General features: G+C 36.5%; 1 long non-coding RNA gene across 1 annotated transcript; it reads left to right on the plus strand.

Annotated features, from left to right (window-relative positions):
• The first annotated feature begins 530 nt into the window (after nucleotides 1-530).
• LOC135085035 (uncharacterized) lies at nucleotides 531-4,748 on the plus strand. Its single transcript, XR_010259995.1, has 3 exons — nucleotides 531-782; nucleotides 2,626-2,680; nucleotides 4,714-4,748. It is a non-coding gene; the product is annotated as an uncharacterized LOC135085035 (long non-coding RNA).
• The last annotated feature ends 1,560 nt before the right edge of the window (nucleotides 4,749-6,308 follow it).

Here is a 6,308-nt window from a genome sequence, read left to right on the forward strand (position 1 = left end):
TATCGCTTCTTAAGATCTTCTCCGTTAGCTATTGTTCTAAAGTACCTACTAATTAATGTAATTGTTGTAACAATAATCGTCCAATTACGCCATTGTAAGAACCTTTACATAAGTATTACTATTGTATAAACACACCAAACTAAAGAAGCACAATACTAAACTAATGGACTAGTCAGATTACTTAGAGGGAAAAAGAACACAAAAATTATACATAAAAAAAATGGAAAAAATACAATCTGGTGAAGGTCGCGGGTAGCACCTGGATGCAGCGCAGGAAATCCTTGGGGGAGGCCTTTGTCCAGCTGTGGACGTCATTTTTTGAAACAAACAATAATAATGACTAATTATCTTAACACTTAATTGCATCATACGCATCTTACGTTCAAATTATTACAAGTATTGGTACACATCATCAAAGAATTATCAAGAATTTATTATCGTGTATTAACCTGTTATCTACAAAGATAAGGCTATTGTTTTCAAATATAACAACGAGGTATCTCAGTGGACATTAATTTGTGATACAGCCAACAATTCAGTTTCCATTAACAGTGTTATAATCGTGTTAAATTCTCCAAAGAATCGGAAAAAATAACACACTCTGTCTCCTAAACTACAATAGTGTAACATATAAGTAACAGAGCGCTACAATATCGTAATAAAATATCAACAGAACGCGTTTCATCTGTATAAGTGACGGTCACAACACAGCTCGTTAAAAATGAATAGATTGTATTTTATAATTTTTGTTTTCGCGCTTATAGCATCGGTGATGGCATTAGGTGAGTTGTAATTACTTTTTTGTTAATTATTATTAAGATAGGAAAGGAAATTGTTGGGGTTTTTGCTGTCGTAATACTGATAAAATGATTTGTTAGCGTTTTTCATTTTGTTTTCGAATTAAAATATTTGTGATGTGACTGCAAAACAGTGTTGTAATTTTAGAACCAAATCTTTATTGATTTGCGTATTTAGCTATATGTCAATAATTTTATCGAATTTAGTCAATTTAAAAATTTTATTGTAGCGGATAAGAAAATCAGATTTCTGGGTCAATTTAATAATACCAAAATGACCTGATGATTATGATAAAATTATTGTCATGAATGACAAAGAGAATGTGAGTACGTTGTTCTACGTTGATAAAATAAAAATAAATAATTTTCTTGTAAATTAAACACGAATTGGCCCAACTTACGCGATCTTATCGCTAGAGAGCGATGTCTTCCAGTCAACCAGTCAGCTTATTAATAAAACATAGTCACTGCCTATCTATTTAACTGTGCCTGAATATTTTGAATTTGTTATTTTATTATAGTTACTTACTTACACGAGTATTCTAAAGGCACAATATTCAATGCTTTGGTACAGTGAATACCATTTCAGACTTGACATTTTTATCGCAAAATGAACCCTATTACAAAGGTTTAAGACACCAGAATGTTAATCTGGATTTGCCGTCGTCCATACAAAGGTTATCAACATTTTGTAACACTTGAGTGGTCTGTGAATAATTTGATAAGAAACATAATATAAATGATTTATGTATTTATAATTGTTTTTACTATGGACTTGGACATGTTACCATTGGCTATAAAAAGAAAAATAAAATTATAGAGTGTGACGTATACACCTCACTATTATATAATAGTAAAGATCTTTAAGGCTGAGTTGTTCTGAGCTGTCAAATACAGAAAACACCGGTTATTGTCATAGTTACGGTTAAAGTAAGTTGGTACAATGAAAATTTTTGATGATGCTAATTTTTTTTTTGTTATTACATATTATTACTTTAAATTCAGCTGTACCTTGGAATTTCTGTTTTGGTTGACTGGAAGAAGGGAATGGTATAATATCAATATGTAAAGTAGGTACAATATCAATACAAAAGCCATTTTAAAAGACCTATCCAACGAGATACCTTACACGATGGGGAGAAGATGAAAAAAAAATTCATCCCCACTTTACATGTAATTTTTTTACAAAATTTTATTCTGCAGTTTTGTCGGCGTGATTAATATACATACCTCCACAAAATTACAGCTCTCTAGTGCCAATAGTTTTCAAGCAAAACCTCGAACAGACAGACAGACATACATATCGAAACTATAAGGGTTCCTTTTCAGGACTACGGAACCCTAAAAATGTGTTTTTTTTTCAGAAGCTTACATATTTTAACAAAGTAATTAAAAGCACTTATCTGCATTTTGGCGAACTTAAAAAACCCAATAAATTAGATTTTTAGTCTAAATTGAATTTTTTACATGTTCGTCAATAAGGAGCACACCCTGTTGTTTAATTCTATTGATAGCAAATTGACCTCTGTCGTGGGACAAGACAAAAATATTATGATGATATTTTTAATTATTATGTAAATTAGGTTACGGTCATTTCAATATTTGCAAGTAAACATAAATAAAGTCTCATTTGTATTGGGTTTGAGATCTTTTTTTTAAATAAAATATGTAGTTAAAATGAAGATATCAATTTTCTGACTTCACCATACCATTTTATGCCCATGTTAACATGGGCTAGTGTCGGCTCATATACCCATTTACCTAACACCCTGTAGAATTAGATAAAGATTAAAAACAACATAATTCATTTCTATTTATTTCATTACAGATTCCCGTTGTTTTGAGCCAATAGTCACAGGACCATGCCGGGCTTCGCAAACCAAGTAAGTTTTACCTATTACCATAACACAACTACCTACTTTTGGTCCTTCCACAAGGTGGACTCATGACCTCATAAGTTTGACAACCACATGGTGGACTGACGACTTCATAAAGGTAGCAGGAAGGCGCTGAATGCAGGCCGCTAAAGCCTGGTCCGTGAGCACGTAGAATTTTGTCCAATGACCCCAAGCTATTTATCCTTATCGCTCGCGCGTAATTATGTTGCTTTCGCGCTCGCACACTCACTGCGGGCGCCCGTCGCACAGTCGCGACAGCAATATAATTACCCGCGAGCGATAAGGATGGGTAGCTTGGGGTCATTGGACAAAATTCTACGTGCTCACGGACCAGGCTTTACCAACCGGTCATTGTGGAAATCATTGGGGGAGGCCTGTGTTCAGCAGTGGACGTCCTGTGGCTGAAATGATGATGATGAACTACTTATGATGCCAAACTTCCGTAAGAGGAGACAATCGCTTGTATTCACAAACGAAGCAGTAAAACGACCGCACAGCGTTGAATAGAGCTCTATGATTGGTTCGTGTGTGATCCTGTGCGTCCACGTGCACTGTGAGATCTCATAGTGACTTACTTGACTTATTATGGTCCTATGTCCCCTAGATGGGGCAGAGGGCGTCCACAACAGTCCTCCAACGCGTTCGGTCTTGAGCTATGTGTTTGATTCAGGCCTGCCCAACCCGTCTGGCCAGCGTGGGGAGTGTAGGCCAAATCCTCCATTTGCCTCTGGTAAATTAGAGAGGGTCGTGTCCTTTTGCGCTAGGCCAGGTATTGTGGAAATCCTTGGGAGAGACCTATGTTCAGCAGTTGGACGTCAGACATCAAACATCAGCTGTTTTTTAGAAGACTGCTAGGCTAGCGCTCCAAGTGAGAGAAACTTGTATTTTTGAACCATTGGCCTTTGTATGAAACGAATGAAGAAACATCAGCTGTTTGAACTTTAGACGCCATGTTTTTTTTAAAGTAGCGCTCCAAGTGGGCAGAAGTTGTACTAAAGATCCATACATTTTGCCCAATGTCTGCAGTGCCAGTGGTAAAAGTGATACACTCTTGCTCGACTCTTACGCCCGCGTTCATAAACGATGCTTGCTTAAGTGAAGCAGCAAATCGAACGCACAGCGTTGAATAGCGCTCTGTGATTGGTTCGTGTGTCACCCTGTGCGTCCACGCGCACCGTGAGACCTCAGAGTAAAGTTTGTGAATACGGGCGTTGGATGTTTTGTTTTGTAATGTGTAGGTAGGTACTTGATTGAGATTTAATTAATAATATCTACAAGGGATTATCTGCATGATGCGATGTTTATTTATAGAAGTGACATTGCAATCGTGAAATATCAAAGTCGTGCATTGGGTCATACTCATAATATAATAATATCTGCTTAGTATTAATATTAAAGTACCTACCTACCTATTAATTAACTAGTCTGGGACCTAATACAAGCTTTGCTTAGTTTGGTACTAGATGGCGCAGTGTATAAATGTCTAAGGATATTTATTTATTTTAAACTAGCTTTCCGGCCGCGGCTTCGCCCCCGTAGAATTTTGTCTGTCACAGAAAAACTATCGCGCGCGTCCCTGTTTCAACAACTATCCTATGTCCTTTCCCGGGACTTAAAATATATCTATGCCCCTAGGAATAGGGGTTGAATTTTGGAAAATCCCGTCTTAGTAAACACCTATGTTCTAAAAGGAATCCCCATGCAAAATTTGAGACTCCTAGCACTTGTAGTTTCTGAGATTTCGTAATGAGTGAGTGAGTCAGTCACCTTTCGCTTTTATAGATAGACTAGCTGACCCGGCGAACTTTGTTCCGCCTTAATGGCAATAAATAAGCAGACTTTTTTTTTATTTCGAACGGGATAAAAAGTCCTATGTCCTTCTCCTGGCTCTAAACTACCTCCCTGACAATTTTCAGCTAAATCGGTTCAGCCGTTCTTGAGTTATAAGTGGAGTAACTAACACGACTTTCTTTTATATATATAGATTTATTTATTAATATCATTTTTCAATGTTTCAGATACGCGTTCACCGGTAGAGGATGCGACACCTTCGTCTATGGGGGCTGCCAAGGGAGCGGCAACAACTTTGACACCATAGAGGAGTGCGTGAAGGCGTGCGCATGAGTCCCAGCTTCGATTCCCGGCTCAAAATTTGGTAGTTGACACCACCAATCACATGTAGCACCCACATACAGTCAGCACAAATAGTTCTTGACACCCAAGTGGCCAAAAAGTTGACAGCATAAACTTATTCCAATGAGGGTTTTCGCGTATGAAAAATCCGCCAGATGGCAATACGTAGACGCGAGGTCCAAATGCTGCATGATTGGTTATTTTTGACATGACATTGACAGATCCACCAATCACGCAGCAGTCAGACCCCACATCCACGTCCCGCCATCTAGCGGATCTTTCATACGCGAAAACCCTAACTGAAACAATGGCGTGTCGTAACCTTTTTGGCTTGGGTGTCACGAATTATTTGACGCTGACTGTACCTACCTACTTATTTTTCTTTTATAAAGACACTAATAATTTTATTGTCATATAAAAATACCTAAGGGGGCGTCCATTAATTACGTGAGACTTTTAGGGGAGGGAGGGGGTCCAGAAAAACCTCACTTAATCTCACGTGGGGGAGAGGGGGGGTCTCGAGAAATATCACGTAATTTTTTTCCACAACAAACAGAGTGAATCCGGGGCGAATCACTAGTCGCCCCGTTTTGCACTCACTGTAAAATTGTGAACTAACTCCGTAATCTAACCTAATCTGAAATACAGTTTACACTAGTTTAGGAGCCAGGCTTTCAAAAATGTTAAGTAGTACAGTTTATAAAATAAAAAATAGTTCGTTTGAGTTCGCGAACTGTGACGTCATATCCTGTGGCCATACAGAGTCGCATTTTGGTAGCTCAAAAAAATAGTAAATCAATTGATTGGTGGTGTCAAATATCAATTTAGTGTTATGATGGCTTTAAATTTAACAAAGAAAAACAAATAGATTGTATTAAAACTTGTTTGTATGTAAGTATTGTGTAATAAATTGGCAGTTGGGAACACATGCAGTTACCTATAAACCTTTAGTTTACATATAATTATAATTCAAATTAAATATTATTAACTAGCATGACATTATATGTATTATTTATGATGTTTTTTTGACAAAGTGAAGGGCAGTTTACTTCTAAAACTTTTTGAGTTTTGTTTATCCTACGAAATTAAGATTCTTTTGTAATAAAATTGTGTTATTAATTTAATGTTGTGTTTCGTTTTAATTAATAGTAAGAGTTATCACCAGAAAATACATGATATTTAACAACTCGTTTGTATCTAATAACTCCTTAATTATAACAGGAACTTAAATACATAGGCATTAGTGGTTTCCTGAATGCTGTCACTGTAATTTTAAATAAATGAATAAAAAAACTATAACTTCAACCCCAATAATCCTAATTTTTAATTTTGATATAATATAAAGTTAACTAAAAGTAATAAAAAGAAAGAAGAATTGTAAGATTCTAAAGACTCTTCTGTCGACTGACCCGTTAAATAACCCTCCTTTTGGCGCAGTCGGGTAAAAACAGCACCCGTAGTAGGTAACTAAAAAAAATCG

Source organism: Ostrinia nubilalis, chromosome 27, assembly GCF_963855985.1.
Source record: "Ostrinia nubilalis chromosome 27, ilOstNubi1.1, whole genome shotgun sequence".
In the NCBI taxonomy this organism is placed as follows: domain Eukaryota; kingdom Metazoa; phylum Arthropoda; class Insecta; order Lepidoptera; family Crambidae; genus Ostrinia; species Ostrinia nubilalis.